The sequence below is a fragment of the Dermacentor variabilis genome, chromosome 4 (genome assembly GCF_050947875.1).
Source record: "Dermacentor variabilis isolate Ectoservices chromosome 4, ASM5094787v1, whole genome shotgun sequence".
Lineage (NCBI taxonomy): Eukaryota > Metazoa > Arthropoda > Arachnida > Ixodida > Ixodidae > Dermacentor > Dermacentor variabilis.
The window spans coordinates 77,204,505-77,220,311 of record NC_134571.1 but is presented as its reverse complement, the minus strand read 5'-3'; the positions used below and the strand labels follow the sequence as shown (position 1 = coordinate 77,220,311).

Genomic DNA, 15,807 nt, shown 5'->3' with positions numbered 1-15,807 from the left:
GTGGCTAGAGGGCTGGAAAAACGCAGAGGAAGATAGGGGCACAAGCTACGCAAAAGTGCATGATGCCCGCTAGGAACCATATATACGATTCAGAAAGGTTGCCCCAAGAACGGAAGCCCTACCCTAGCTACAGCCAATTAACATTTCGGCAGGGTTGCTGCTTCATTGTTTGTGTGACATTATACTAAGGAGACTCTGTGCCAATTGTAATGCCGCGCTAATTATACAATCGGTGATCCTATCTTTGGCGAGCGAAATATTCTCTATGGGTTGTACTTTTCGTAAGGATTCTGTTCTTCCGGCTTTATTATTTCTTTTGTTTATGCACCACGTCTAACAGCGAATTCCAGCTATCGCGGGGACGCGGTTTCGTGCTTGGGTATGATAATTTACAGAAACAAAACAAAACATAAAATGAAAACTAATATTAAAGATTACTAGCCCACTGTTGCAATGAAATCATAATTGCGCTTCCGTTTTCTCGCACGGAAGCTTTTATTAAGTGCAAAAGTAATATTGCAACGAAAGACGCCGTCTGACGTCACGGAACAGGCGAAGAAAGAAAATTTTGATGCTAATGATGTGATCCGAAACAGTAGGCACCTGCTGGTCGCTAAACAGGACACATCTGAAAATGCACATTATATTCTATTCTTTGTACTTTTATTCCTTCTATTCTATTAGGCTCCTATTATATTCTATTAGGTTCTTCTATTACACTGATAAAGAAGTCACAGGTCTGCGCGGCACACCCAGCACAGTCACAGCGTAAGCTGGAGGAACGGCAAAATAAACGCTCCATTTTCGACACCACGTACTACACGGGCTTCGTGGCGAAGTCTCTTCGAGTCGTTCTCACGAGAACGATCTGAACTGCCGCCCGGCATCGACGGCGAGCAGCGGCTTGCGCAGCGGCTTGTTAAAAGCGACTCGGGCTCAGCAGACAGTGGTCTGCTGAGCCCGATGTTGCCTGTTCGCAGCCGCGCGCGTAGCTCTACGATTCGCTTCTTCAATGGCGATTCGTACCTTGCGAGGAGGCGCCATAACGTGTACAAAGAAGTGAACACAGATATTCATTTTACGCGGAGCGCATGTCACATCCCTTGACCTGTGGCACAGTATACGTTGCGGTCGATGATGCTGATAATGATGATAGTTTAGTGGCATACCCTTCGAAACGGGATGGTCACAAATAGTCACCTACCCTGCAATGAAAAGTTTGTACGTATCGACGCTACCGGCGCGCATATCAAATAGCACGATACGATGGCAATGATGATGATGATAATTTAATGGCATTACCTTTGAAGCGGGATGATGAAAAACAGTCACCTAGCCTGCTTGAATTATTCAGGTATGCCATACATCTTTTTCATTACATCAATATTTATACTTCTTCATAATATTCTTTCCCTCCCTCAAGACTTCTCTGTCTACCTTGCAGCGCTACCTATGCAACTTCTACAAGGCGTGTCACCTGGTGTAGTAATATGCAACTGCAGTGCAAAGGACGCACGTATAGACCCTACGCGGCGCGCATCTCATAACGCAAGGCAAGTAGCACGATGCGATGATAGTGATGATGATGATTACTTATTGCCGTTCACTTTGAAACGCGGCAGTGTTATAGTCACCAAGCCAGCTTGATCTAATCAGGTACAAATTGTATATTTTTTTCCCAGCACTGCCACCGTGAACGACCCACATTTTTGCTGACGGACTCGGACACAAGAATGCCCGTCTTCTTCCGGAATGGAAGCTAACAACTTTGCTGCAATATGTACTTTAAGCATTCGGAATGCACCGCTGATCGTGTGGCTATTCCTGGTCCCTCCTACTTAATAGGTGTGTTCCACTACGAGAGAAGACGTTTAGAAGCCTTACCTGCAATAACATTTATGTGGCAATGTCAAGCACAACGTCGTTATAATCAATAGAGACTTTTAGCCTCTCCGCTATTCCGGTAAACGGGACCGGTTTGGCCGGATTGCCGGATTTGCGGGGGCGTAAACGTTAGCGGCCAGAGCGGTGCAGCCGCCTGGTAGCGTAGAGTTCAAACAGACAAACACAGAGCTAAAACTGCAGTAACCCACTGTGTCCTGCTTCGCTACAGGTGCAAATTTTCGTCAGCGGCGTAATTGTGAACACGATTACGCCACTGTCGAAAATTTACACCAGCAGCTAAGCAGAATATAGTAATTAGCTTTGTGTTTGTGTGGTTGAGCTTTGCGCCACCAGCTGGCACCACCAATCTGGCCGCTCACGTTTCCGCCCCCGCTACCGGCAAACCGTCCGCGCTTGCCGGAATACCGGACACGCTAAAAGTCTCTAATGACTTCTTTCATCTATTTACGTAAACCTGTTATTTGAAAACAACTTACATTCCACGCCCTCTGACATTTTATTTCTGTTCTTTCCCGTTGAAGATCTTGTCACCTACAATATTGACCCTCCGGGTATGGGGCCACTGGGTACGTACCTCGCCTGTTGAACGTTCTTACGGCCGAAAATGGCGTTGCATGAGCGTATGGTCATTGGATCCATGTCATGGAACCGAAATAGCCCACGTGTTTGCGACGTGGTATCAGCGTAATGAAAGTTCACCTTTGCGTTTCATAATTCACCACTCATAGACATCACTGTTTTGCATACGCCATCTTCGAAATACGAAGAATCATCCATAGAATCATGCTATGAAACACCCATAGTCTTAAGTTAGAACTTGTTCACTAACGGATTCAAGTATTGAAGACCAAAATATTTTTAATTATCTCCGACTGATACTAAGGATAATAATAATGCTGTTATAACTTTGCACAGCAGCTTCAAAACACACGTTGAAATATCACAACACCAGTCTTTATATAGCAAGATATGGCCATTCCCAATAGGGTTTTGCTTCATATAGATTCTAACAGGTGCGTTTGGATCAGCAGAATTTTATTAATGCTATAGCATTACAGGTGACCGTCACCCACTTTGGAGGCGTATGGCGAAACATCGAAGACGACGGCTGAGTCAATCACCTCTCGCTGTTTTCGGCCATTTTCAAGCATTTCGCCTTCGTGCTGCATAGACCATTCACTGTTAGATGTTTTAGGATACCATGTTGTTGCGGAAACGCCCAAATATGTGTACATGTATACCTCGAACTTTTGAAATATCCGGCAGCGTCACTGCAGGCCTGAAAAATTAAAAACGCAGCAGCTATTCTCATGGGAAAGGTTATTTCAAGATTTCACAATAGCGTCTGCAACTTATCCATTTATGATTATATGTGTAAAGCAAAGAGTGGTTAATTATTTATTGTTAAAAATATCTAAGCTTACAGTAAACGCATTTTGAGTTTCTCAAAAAAGACAGTGAATGATAATAGGTTGGCTGCAGCTTTGTAGTGTGCACTTGAATTGTTCACGCCTTAGTACAAATTAGCTTAAACATTTTCTTCATGAATATCAGGACAAACGTTCGGATTTCCACTTTGCAATTGTGTATGAAAACGAATCATATATTTATACTTCTACCGGGTAAATTTTAATTGATGATCTGATGAAGATGAAAACAGCCTCGGGAGATCAGCCTTGTGACAAAAACATATGAACCTTCTTCATGTTGAAGGTATTCCTTGAGAGTACGCACGAATTGGAGAATACAAATGCACGGTATAGTGTGCGATGGCGTAATCAATTTTTTTTTGCTTTATGTGATGAGAAAGCAGTGCACCTGCGTTATTAAAGATTTTCAAAGATAGAATACACCAAGCATGCAGGACGCACTGAATACATGCATTAGGCCTCAGTGGCTATGGTGTTGGGCTGCTGAGCACGAGGTCGCGGGATCGAATCCCGGCCACGGCGGCCGCATTTCGATGGGGGCGAAATGCGAAAACACCCGTGTGCTTAGATTTAGGTGCACGTTAAAGAACCCCAGGTGGTCAAAATTTCCGGAGTCCTCCACTACGGCGTGCCTCTTAATCATAAAGTGGTTTTGGCACGTAAAACCCCAAATATTATTATTATTACCTGCATTAGTCAATGCACCATGATCCCCGGCAAGGAAAACACCACTGCGCGAGTGACATATGATGAGGAAGTAAAAGTGCGTCCTAGATTTTATATTATATATATATATATATATATATATATATATATATATATATATATATATATATATATATATATATATATATAGCCTAGCTATGCAAGTACTCAAACCAGGAATTGTCACACATATGTGCTTTGTTCAGGTTACCTACAGATAACTGCCGCGAACAGCGCATGTAAATGAAACACTAAATGTAGACAAACAAGGATATTAGAGCAGCAGGAAAAGTCGAGCGCCGCATTCTGAAATTTTGCCGTTATTAAGAAACATGGGAACTTTATCACAGCTTACGCTGCCGTGCCAAAGAAAGAAGATGAGTGTTTGCGTTCAGAGAATGGCATATTAATGTTTCCTGCTTAAGAAAACAGAAATGCTAGAATTGTCTGGCGCAAGAAGCGCTATTAAGCGGATGGCAGCAGCGGATATATGCACCAAGTACATGCAGCTGCGCGGAGGCGTGTTCACTCAGCGACATGACGCACGCTAGTAGTTCTCAAGCACTAAATTACAAATGTAATAAAGAACTGTGATGCGAGCCAAAATTCCTAGTCGCAATGTATGTATGAGAAAGGTATCCGCACAGGTAACAGCCTTAAGTGTTGTTCTCGATAGCTTTGCGCAGAGGCAGTGTCTTAATAGCAAGGATGTTTGGTTTCGTATAAGCAAGTGTAAAAGTTGCGTATGCGAAAGTTCCAATGCGACGAGCACTGCAGTAGTTATATAAAAAAAATATTCAAGAAATAACTAAGCAGCCGTGAGCTCATCTAAGCAATTCCATGTTCTGTAACTGCTTTAAATTTATTTTCTATCAGTCTTTTTTTTATTATCTCGTATCCACCTGTACGCTTGCAAAATTATTGCCCGCTGGCACTTTCGAATTCCGTAAATGCAATAACAAGAAAGGCGTGACTGTTTGCTGATAAACTGCCTCGTGCTTAGGACCAGACACTTTCTTTTGCAGCTGGAGAGGTCTGCCAAGAGACACATTTTCCTCCGCAGACCCAAATTTGCCTTTTAACACCTAGGCTGTAAGCATGCAGGGGTAGACCACTGTTGTCCGCCTTGTAATGGCTTCATTTGCGAGGGCTCGTGAAGCTCCTCCCAGTAGGAACGGTGGAAGATACATGCGAATTTAGAAGCGTAGTATTTTACTCCGAATAGGATTCTTGACATTGTCAAACCAGTTTTACAGTGAAGCTGTCGATGGCTAGAGTTCTGGGATTTATTCGTGGCGTAACATCGACACAAAACTACCACTATCAATGGCTCATACCCCAAATGTAATAGTTCATACCACCGTAAGGCAGAGGCTACAAGCACTCAGTAAAGTGAAGCGAACAGTGCATACATTCTTTGGGATTACCCATATAACATACAGAACAGTATACAATTGAATAAAAACAAGCTCAAAGCAAACATCTAAACCATATAATTGATGATAAGGCTCTCCTGCGCGTACATGCAATGCGAAGCACGTAGTGCTCTCCGCGTACGTTTCGCGGTAAAGATTACTGTTGCGCAAGCTGCTGTGGCGATGGCAGCTTGACTGAAGTTTACGAAGCAGGGAGTAGCGTAACTACATTTTCGTACGTAACAGAAGGACTCGCCTAGCAACCTATTTCTGTTGTGACAGTGCCATGGGAAGGCAACGTAGGACACCTGAAGCACAGCGTGCCTAGGAGGCGCGGTGAACTTCTCTTCCCTCAAATCCACTTTCTGTAGATGCACGAAGTCGCGATGCATGCCAAGTCGCAGGCCGTCAGAACGGCTTAGGCTAGTAGTTAGGTAAAGTGCAGGTCAATGTCGGCACGAGAATAATTTCAACCTACGTCGCAACGGGTAATCATTCTAGTTGTCATTCTTTACATTCTAGTTGTCACAGCGTGGATTGGAGACCATTTATTTAGTTCCGGCTTTCCAGATATCTAGCTTTCGTGCTAAAGATTTGTGCTTATCGCGAAGATCGTGCAGTGCAAAACTGAGGGCCCATCCCAAAGTTAGCATTGTCTAAAATTGACAGTCACCTAAATATCCTTACGTGATCATTTCAAATCCACCTTAATTCCACTTGAATGATTTTACTTAACCTTAATTCAGTTTACTCCCCATTAAGCAACCTTACTCTAACTTTTTCGAAATTCAGTCTACTTTGCTTCATTGTAATTCACCTTCATTCACTTTGACTTCCTTTATTTCACATTAATTACACATAATTACTACTAATTAACGTTGTTATACCGTTTACTCTCTTCTGTATTACTACTGAGGTCATTCAAGGCACTGATGAAGGCCCCTCCTCCTCATTGGCTGCGCCCTCACGTGCCCAACGACGCACGTACTAGGCCATACGCTTACTCAGCCAAATGGTTGCGACGTGGCGTATATAATGACGCACGCACTAGGCACACTTAGTCAACCATAACCGCGGAGCCGCCGTGGTGTCGGGGGGAAGCGTGCTCGTCTCGTGACCTGGAGGCCCGGGTCCCATTCCCACCAAGGCAGAAATTTACCCAATTTTCTTTTCAAAGCCATTAGTTTACTTTGTTTACAGTAACGTCCCTCAGATATGTGACGACAATCCGCGAGCATTTGTTGACGTGTTGCTACTCTTTGCGCCGTCAGCTTTTTTTGGTACCATGGCTTCATCCCGCCGGAATTTCGGTCTCAAAGGACATATGATGCTTTCAGATTAAAATGCTGGCCATTCGCGTGGGTATGTGCGCCTGCGTACACGCCACTCTTTAATGTACCTCATTGATGCCAACATGGTTATGTGTCATTGGACTGGGGACCCTACGACCACAGAGCATGCGTCACTTGGAATGTACCACTGCATATCTGCCGCTCTTCAATGAACCTCTTTGATGCCAACATGAGGCACTGTGTGCGTATAACTGGGTTTTGCACGGAGTTCGCGGTGACGGCGCCAGAACGCGCAGCATGCCCAGAGTGTAGCGCTAGAAAGGAGCCCAGAACCCACCTGTTACCCTTTTCGTTAAGAAACTTGTTTTTCGTAGAAGGTAACCATTTGCGGAAGGATTAGGAATGACGACCAACGGGGATTATCTCATCAGCCGTGTCAGCTTGCCGATGACATTGTTCTGTTCAGCAACGCTGGGTGCCCACCGCAGCAATTGAATGAGGACCTTAACCGAGAAAGTGCGAAAGTACGTTGAAGATTCATATTGTTACAAGCACGGGGAAAAGGGGTTTATTTAGGCGTGCGAGAGCAGGAACGGCAGGCTACGAACAACAGGAATGGCCGCTGCACAGTCTTCGTTCTCCTCTTTCTTCCTCTTCTTGATCCACGCGTCCCTTTTACGCGCTTGGACGTAACATATACCTCTCCTCGCAGACAAAGCCCACTGGGCGAGTCAACAAGCTTGTCGTGGCGTGCATGATTTCAACCGTGCTACATGCGCGACTTGTGTCCTAGCAGAACGTCTACCATTGTTCGTGAGGCGCGCGAGAGTATAGTTCACTTCGCTGACTTTGTCGATGACAACATACGGTCCATCGTAGTTTGCCAGCAGCTTTTGGCACAAACCGCGCTTCCTTGTAGGAGTCCAAAGCCAAACGAGATCACCAGGGTGATATGCAACAGGCCGATGTCGTGCGTCGTAGCGGGCTTTGGAGTTTTCTTGTGATGCCAAAGTCCGCAGACGCGCAAGTCTCCGAGCCTCTTCAGCAAGGCATAGCGTATCGGCGACCGTAGGATTGTCGTGGTGGTAAAAAGGGAGGACAGTGTCGAGCGTATACCGGGGCGGCCGAGCATATAGAAGGAAGAAGGGGCTGTAGCCGGTTGTCTCGTGCTTGGCGGTGTTGTAGGCGTAAGTAATAAACGGTAGAACTTCATCCCAATTCTTGTGATCGGACGCAACATACATGGAAAGCATATTTGTGATTGTCCGATTAGTGCGCTCAGTGAGGCCGTTCGTTTGCGGATGATACGGCGTCGAGTGCCTGAGGTGCGAGTTACATAAACGCACAAGCTCTTCCACGATATCCGCCGTGAATTGACGTCCCCGGTCGCTTATAATAACACCAGGCGGTCCATGTCGCAGAACAATAGCGTGAAGTAAGAAGAGCGATACTTCGGTGGCGGTGGCTGATGGTATAGCCGCTGTCTCGCAATAGCGCGTGAAATAGTCGGCGCAGACAATTATCCAGCGGTTCCCCTTAGATGACTTTGGAAAAGGGCCTAACAGATCAATTCCAACTTGCCGAAAGGGTGAGCTGGGAGGTGGCACAGGTTGAAGCAGACCAGATGGGGCAGTGGTTGGGCGTTTCCGACGTTGGCACTGTATGCAGCTGGCGACATACAACTCAACCGAATGTCGCATCCGGGGCCAGTAAAAGCGTTCTTGAATGCGATAAAGGGTGCGCACAGTGCCTAAGTGACCGGAGGTAGGGTCATCGTGCATAGCCTGAAGGATTGCTGGCCGGAGACGCTCCGGCACCACTAGAAGGAAGCGTGCACCCGTGCTTGAGTAGTTCCTTTTGTACAGGAGCCCGTCACGTAGACAGTAGCTGCTTGTTGCACTTGAATGGGCAGAAGTGAAGAGTGGCTCCAATTTGGTGTCTGTCCGTTGTTCTGCTTTGAACGCATCGATTTCTGGAAACGCGGATGTCACAGAAGCGACGAGATGATCAAAATCGTCTGCGTCGCAGTCCGTCGTAGTAAGCGGCATACGGGAAAGGCAGTCTGCGTCAGCATGTTTTCGGCCACTCTTGTACGCAACAGTGAAGTTATATTCCTGCAACCTCAAAGCCCAGCGCGCAAGGCGACCACAAGGGTCGCGAAGATTCACGAGCCAGCACAGGGAATGGTGGTCTGTGACGACTAGGAATGGGCGTCCGTACAAGTACGAGCGAAATCGCTGAACTGCAAAGATTACAGCGAGGCATTCTTGCTCTGTCACCGTGTAATTTCGCTCAGGTTTGCTTAATGAGCGGCTTGCATAAGCAAACACGTGCTGACGGTCGTCATAACGTTGGACCAAGACGGCGCCCAAACCGACGCCACTAGCATCTGTGTGGATTTCTGTCGGCGCAGTAGGATTGAAGTGGCGAAGGATAGGTCGGGAGGTCAGCAGGAACTTCAGCTGACGAAATGCAGACTCGCACTCGGGTGTCCACTCAAACCGTGCGTCTTTATGTAGCAGATTTGTCAGAGGATAAGCGACGTCAGCAAAACCAGGAATAAATCGGCGAAAGTAAGAGCAAAGACCCAGAAAACTACGAAGTTGCTTCACTGACTGCGGCGCACTGAATGCCTCAACAGCTGCCGTCTTGAGGGGATCAGGCCGGATACCGTCTTTGTCAACAAGATGACCCAGCACAAGGGTTTGACGGTCACCAAATTTACATTTCTTGGAGTTCAGAACCAGGCCGGCGTTTTTGATGCAGCCGAGGACAATATCCAGGCGCGTATTGTGCTCATTGAATGTGCGCCCGAATATAACAACGTCGTCAAGATAGCACATACAGATGTTCCATTTTAACCCACGCAGAATGGTGTCCATGAACCTTTCAAAGGTTGCTGGAGCGTTGCACAAACCAAATGGCATCACATTGAATTCGAATAATCCATCCGGGGTTATGAAGGCTGTTTTCTCTCTGTCTGTCGGGTGTATCGGGATTTGCCAATATCCTGAGCGCAGGTCCACTGAAGAAAAATAAGAGGCCGAATGAAGACAATCAATTGCATCATCAATCCGGGGCAGCGGGTAGACATCCTTCTTAGTCACGGCGTTTAATCTTCGATAATCGACGCAAAATCTCCAGTTACCATCTTTCTTTCTGACGAGTATGACCGGAGCTGCCCAAGGACTCGAGGACTCTTGTATTATTCCATTTTTCATCATGTCACTCACTTGTTCCCCGATTATCTTGCGCTCGTTAGGCGACACGCGATAAGGCTTTTGCCTGATCGGGCGCGCAGATCCCGTATCGATAGTATGGCGCGTTCGTGACTCGGGAATCGCGAACGCTTTGTCCGGCTGCGCAAAGTCAAACACTGACAGATGCTTAGAAAGCGTATCCACCAAGGTATGCCGCTCCCTTGTGCTGAGCGACTTGTTTATCATCGACAGAAGCTTTTTGTCTGAGACTTGGCGAGCGTCAGCAGGGTCACACGGCGAGTCTGTTAGTACGGCTACGGACGAAGACGTGTATTCTGTAAAGTAGGCAAGTTTCAAGCCGTCGGGAAGCAGGACGGGTTCTGCCGAGCAGTTGGCCGTCCACAAGCCAGCACGCCCGTTGTCGATGGATACCACACAATGAGGGACAAAAACGTTCTTCTTCACACAATTTAGATGCATTGGCTCTACGGAGGCATCGAAACTGCCTGGAACTTCACCGCGACATACAACCGGCACGCACACCGAGGTGGACGCAGGCACAACAGTATCTGCAGACACACAAAGTTCACCTTGACTGCAAGTCTCCTCTAAGAGCCCGGACGAAACATGGTCATCGACGCAAACTTCCCCCGTGCGACAATCAACGGTCGCACCACACTGCCGCAAAAAGTCGATGCCCAAAATCACTTCGTGCGTCGATCGGGGAATAACTACAAACTCCGTCGCGAAAACTCCACCAGCCAGGGACACTTCAGCAGTGCACACACAAACAGGGCGCAACGACTCGCCGCTCACTCCACAAAATGTTGCAGCCTGGTCCCACGGAAATACAACTTTGCGCCCCAACCGACCTTTAAAACCGAGACTCATTACGGATACAGTTGCCCCGGTATCCACTAAAGCCATTGTAGGAACACCATCAACAAGTACATGCACTTTGTTCTTAATCATAGCAACTGCAGGGGGCATTTCTGTCGATAGCACGTGTCGAGCGACCTCACCCCCATCGGCCGCGCTAGCTAGTTTTCCGGTTGTGAAGGCGAGGCTGAGCGGCGCACTGGCGATGGAGATTGACGTAAACGCGGTGCACGAGAAGTTGGCGGTGGCGTCAAACTCCTGTCAGATGCCGGCGAGCGGCTCCGGAAGCTTCTCTGCCAGTAATCGTTGCCAGGAGGGACGCCAGCTGACCAAGAGGTGGTGCATGGCTGTTGAGTTGACCTCGTAGGAGGTGTGGTCCTTGTTGAAGACCCCGATCGACGATTCCACGTTGTTGGGCGACGATTGCAAAATCGCGCTATGTGGCCCGCGACACCGCATTGGAAACACACCGGCAGATGCCGCAAATTTCGATGTTCTTGCACGTAGTCACGCATGTTGCTGTCGACTGCATAGCCAGCAGGTGGGTCCCATTCATCATGGCTAGGCATCGGCCGCCCGGAGGCGTGCGTGCGGCGAGGGCGTTGGTCGTAGTCATGATCCGGATAGCTTAGGGTCCCTGTCGTTTGTGGGGTAGACCTATACTCGACGGTCGCTGAGTGAACCGTCGGTTGCCATGCGGTCGAAACGGCCGTGTTTCGCATCTCGTGTGGTAAGTACGCACCAGCGATGCCGGGTGTGCAACGGTACATCTCTTCCCGATGGAGCAACTCTTCGCGAACAATCTGCCGTATTGTTGATGGAAGGTCAACACACGAACTCGGGTCTACACTTGCCACCGTTGTGACATTAGCCAGGCGACCAAACTTCGGTATTATCCGTCGCATCTTCAGCGTCTCAAAGGTCCTGCAGTGGCGAATGACGTCAGACACGGAATCCAGGTTTTCTTTGCCGATCAAAAAATTGTAGACGTCTTCGGCTATCCCTTTCAACAAATGTCCAACTTTGTCCTCTTCAGACATTTGAGAGTTCACTATTTTGCACAGTTTCAGCACTTCTTCGATATAAGTCGTACAGGTCTCGCCGGGAATCTGAGCTCTTTGCGAAAGCGTCTGTTCGGCGCGTTTCTTTTTTGCGCTAGAGTCTCCAAAACACGCTCTGAGCTCCTCTACGAAAAGCTCCCATGAAGTGAGCGTGTCTTCGTGATTCTCATACCAGACGAGTGCTGTGAGTGAGTGGCAATATGCAGAAAACAAAAGAAATGTTGAATAGCCTGTCAAGCGAAAAGGAATTCATGACAGGCAGTTAACCTCTACAATATGTGGAGGAGTAAGCTCATCTAGGTCAGTTACTCACAGGAGATCCTGATCATAAGAAGGAAATTTACAGAAGAATAAAAATGCGTCGGGGCGCATGCGGCCGGCGTTCCTAAATCATGACCGGGAGCTCATTGCTGTCATTGAAAAGAAGAGTGTACAATCACGGCATTCTACCATGGCTCACATATGGGACAGAAACTTGTAGGTTAACGGATAAGCTTCAGAACAAGTTTACCACCGCTATAACAAGCAATGGAACGAAAAAATTATAGACCTAACGTTAACAGACATGAAGATATCGGTGTGGTTTGGAGGACAAACGGGGATAGCACAGTTGCTATTAAGAGAAGAATTGGAGTCGCGCAGGCCACCCAATTCGTGGAGCACATAATCGGTGGTCCATTATAAGCACAGAGTAGGTGCTAGCGGAAAGGAAGTGCTGTCCAGGACGGCAGAAAAACTAGGTGGAGTGATGAAATTAGGAAATTTGCAGACACAACTTGGAAACAGAGCAGGTAATTAGATCTCGCAGAAAGAGGTCGTCGTCCTGAAGGGGATATATATAGATATATGCTGGTGACGTCTTACAACATCCAAAATTCTTCCGAAAATTCAAAGCACTGTTGCTCTTGAGCCACAGTTTACTTCGTACTGTGAGGCCGCATTTGCATATTATAGAACGGCGTCTGTCACCGTTTGGATATTGATAACCCCACCTTACTCTCGTACTATGCGTGCAGTGACGGCTCCAAATATAGTGAGTCAGTGTTGCAAGATCGACGACTTGAACCGATTTGATCCGAAACGAGCTAGAATGTTGAACCATTATGGGCTTCATGTACCGTACAGCGCAATATTCTGACATGCACTTGAACGTAAGTTCTGATGAAGCTGGTAAACTTATGGAAACGTTGGAGCTGATCCCTAAGGATATGTTGACTGATTAGCGATTGCCCTCTATGCAGTAGTACTAGGGCTATGACAGCGTAGTTTAGGGCGGCAGGCCCTGACGTCAGCAACCTATGATTTAGTACGGGTCTCCAAAGTTCAAGTGTACACGCCTTTGTGCATTTAGCCTCTGTCGGAATGCAGCCGTCTGAACCTGCAAAACAATATCTTTCCGTGTTGCAAGGCAGCATCACATTTTATCAGCCGAGGAGACGCCAATAAACGTTGACGGCTGATAACACGTGCTATCTCGTAAACGCGTGATAGGCAATAAAACTTGCTCGCGTGGATGTTCTACAGTAAAGTTCTCGGTCATAAATTTGGGAGCATCTGTAGCCATGGTTTTGTGCATTTCAATTTTACGGCTGCTTAAATATTTATCCATGCCTTCGACAGGGACCCTATACGAAGAGAGCGTGCATTTCGTCATCGGTCGGCATTCGACGATATTGCCGGCCAAAGAACACCTTATATATAGTACTGCCTGCTGAGGGAAGTGATGCTGAGCCTATGGGTAGCATTAGAAACACACCTGCAGCCGTGTTCGGCGCGATGACATACTATATTTATTATCATAAAGGTGCTGGTGGCTATATGAGCTAGTTATTACGCAGCTTTTCTTTTATAGTAACGAAAATTCTACGGGAACTCCAGGCACATTTCCGCCGTCGTTGTCGCCGTCGGCGTCACCGTGATGTTCCGCATGATGTTCCGCATAAAGCGCGACAACATCGTCGCTGCGCGCCTCATGCAGTATGTGCGAGTGAAATAAGCGTTCTAGAGTGAGCTGGCGATGGCGGCTCAGTCTCGCAGGCGCAAGGAAGGAAAGCGGGGATGCAGCCCGCAGTCTTCCATCGCGCGGGCTGCATCCCCGCGCGATGGCCTTCCCACTCGCGGGCTGCATCCCCGCGCGATGCCTCCTCCCACTGCCTTCATCCCCACCCCATCGGGGTGGGGATGAAGGCAGTGGGAGGAGGCAGTGGGAGGCGTCGGCTGCGTACGGTGCGGCTGCGCGCGCCACATCTTGAAAGCAATCTACGATGGGCACAGTGTCTAGGTGCGCCGAAGGCTGACTGCTCTGTGGGCGCTGTGTTCTCGCCGCTTAGTTCGCGTTGAAGTAAGATGCAGCACGAAGGTCAATTTGGCTGCTCCTGCTGCGGCGCTTCCTCAAGCCACCGTTTTCACAGCGAGCGTGCGGGGTCATCGAATGCGATGTTTTCGTGTGCGCTTGACACCATGCTCGTTAATTTAGTTAGTAAGCGAAAATTATAAATTTGTTTATACGACCGATAAAATGCAATCATTACTTCGTATAGCTGTCTACCACATCGCACTCGATGCTTCACCTTTCCGGTAAAACTGTGACTTTGTGTCTTTCCGCAATTAGTATCGAAGTAAAGGCATTTAGTCGCTTTGTAGGATGTTGTTGTTGTTGTTGTTGTTGTTGTTGTTGTTGTTGTTGTTGTTGGTGGTGGTGGTGGTGGTGGTGGTGGTGGTGGTGGTGGTGGTGGTGGTGGTGGTGGTGGTGGGGGTGGTGGTGCTGCTGCTGCTGTTGCTGCTACAAACTGGGCTAGCCCGGCAGACCTGGCCGACGAGTGCTTCTCCTGAGCGTCTCTTTCTGAGCCAAATATCTACTGCCGAACTTCCACTGCCATTATTTTGAGGGCGGTGCGGTGAACGGCGAGCGCGGTTGGATCTGTCGGCGCTGTACCGGACGCCTGAAAAACCAAGCTCTTGAATAGGGGGTGTGCAGTGATTTGTCTAAAGAATATAGCTTCAACTACAGCTTCATGATATGCGATCATTCTATCAGTTAACCGCGATTCTTTCATTTCTGGTTCTTTAAGCCGAGCTTTACTTCCTTCTGGTTCTCATACTACGCCGTAAGTTAAATGCGCTGCCACTTCGGTTGCACACCTATCTTAGTGTACGTACGGCGCAGCTTAGTAAAATCTGGCTCAGAGGCTGAATGTCTTGCCCACTGGTCTAAACATCCACGCTTGCAGAAGGTGGCTATATCTGAACTTTTGATGCTCTGTACCGCGTTGCGTGTGTTGTCGCACAACACAGACAGATAAGCAGTGAATAAGTTGATAAGGAGGATGAGGAGTGATGAGGGGTTATGTGAGTCTGGTCGCAGTTGGTAATGGTTCGGCGCAGATAGATAATGTGCTTAAGAGCGATAATGGTTTATAATGTTTGGAGCAGTTCTGATAAGGTTGAAAACGACTGATAGCGGTAATAACAGTGGTACCGAGTTTGATACAGCTGATAACGACCGATAAGGGTTGATGAGGGTTCATACTGGTCGAAATCAAGAGCCAAGACAGGTTACAAGGCTAATGAAGCACACATTTAATGAACCATCTACTGCTTCGACAATTGCAGTAAACAACATAGGCCCCATCGAATGCGTGGAGATGAGTAAGTGGCCTTTAGCAGGCAAGAAATTTGGGCGTGTTGGTGGGAAACATTGCACAATGCTTACGCATAGTTAGACAACTCCAGTGGAGTTTCTACATAATTTTTTCAAAGGTTTCGTTAAAGGAACTTAATAGATCAGCAAGAATTCACTACGCACATTGTATGTCCACTACACTCTTAAAAATGTTTACACCCTTTGAGGCTCATCTTGTCCCACAACAATAATCGTCATCTGCCTTGCTTGCGTTTCGTTTTTTAAAAACTCGGCGCGT

At 47.5% G+C, this 15,807-nt stretch overlaps 1 long non-coding RNA gene across 1 annotated transcript in view; it reads right to left on the bottom strand.

Moving 5' to 3' along the window:
* Positions 1 to 15,807, bottom strand: part of LOC142577834 (uncharacterized) — a 118,564-nt gene that overhangs the window by 44,601 nt on the left and 58,156 nt on the right. The window lies entirely within an intron of this gene.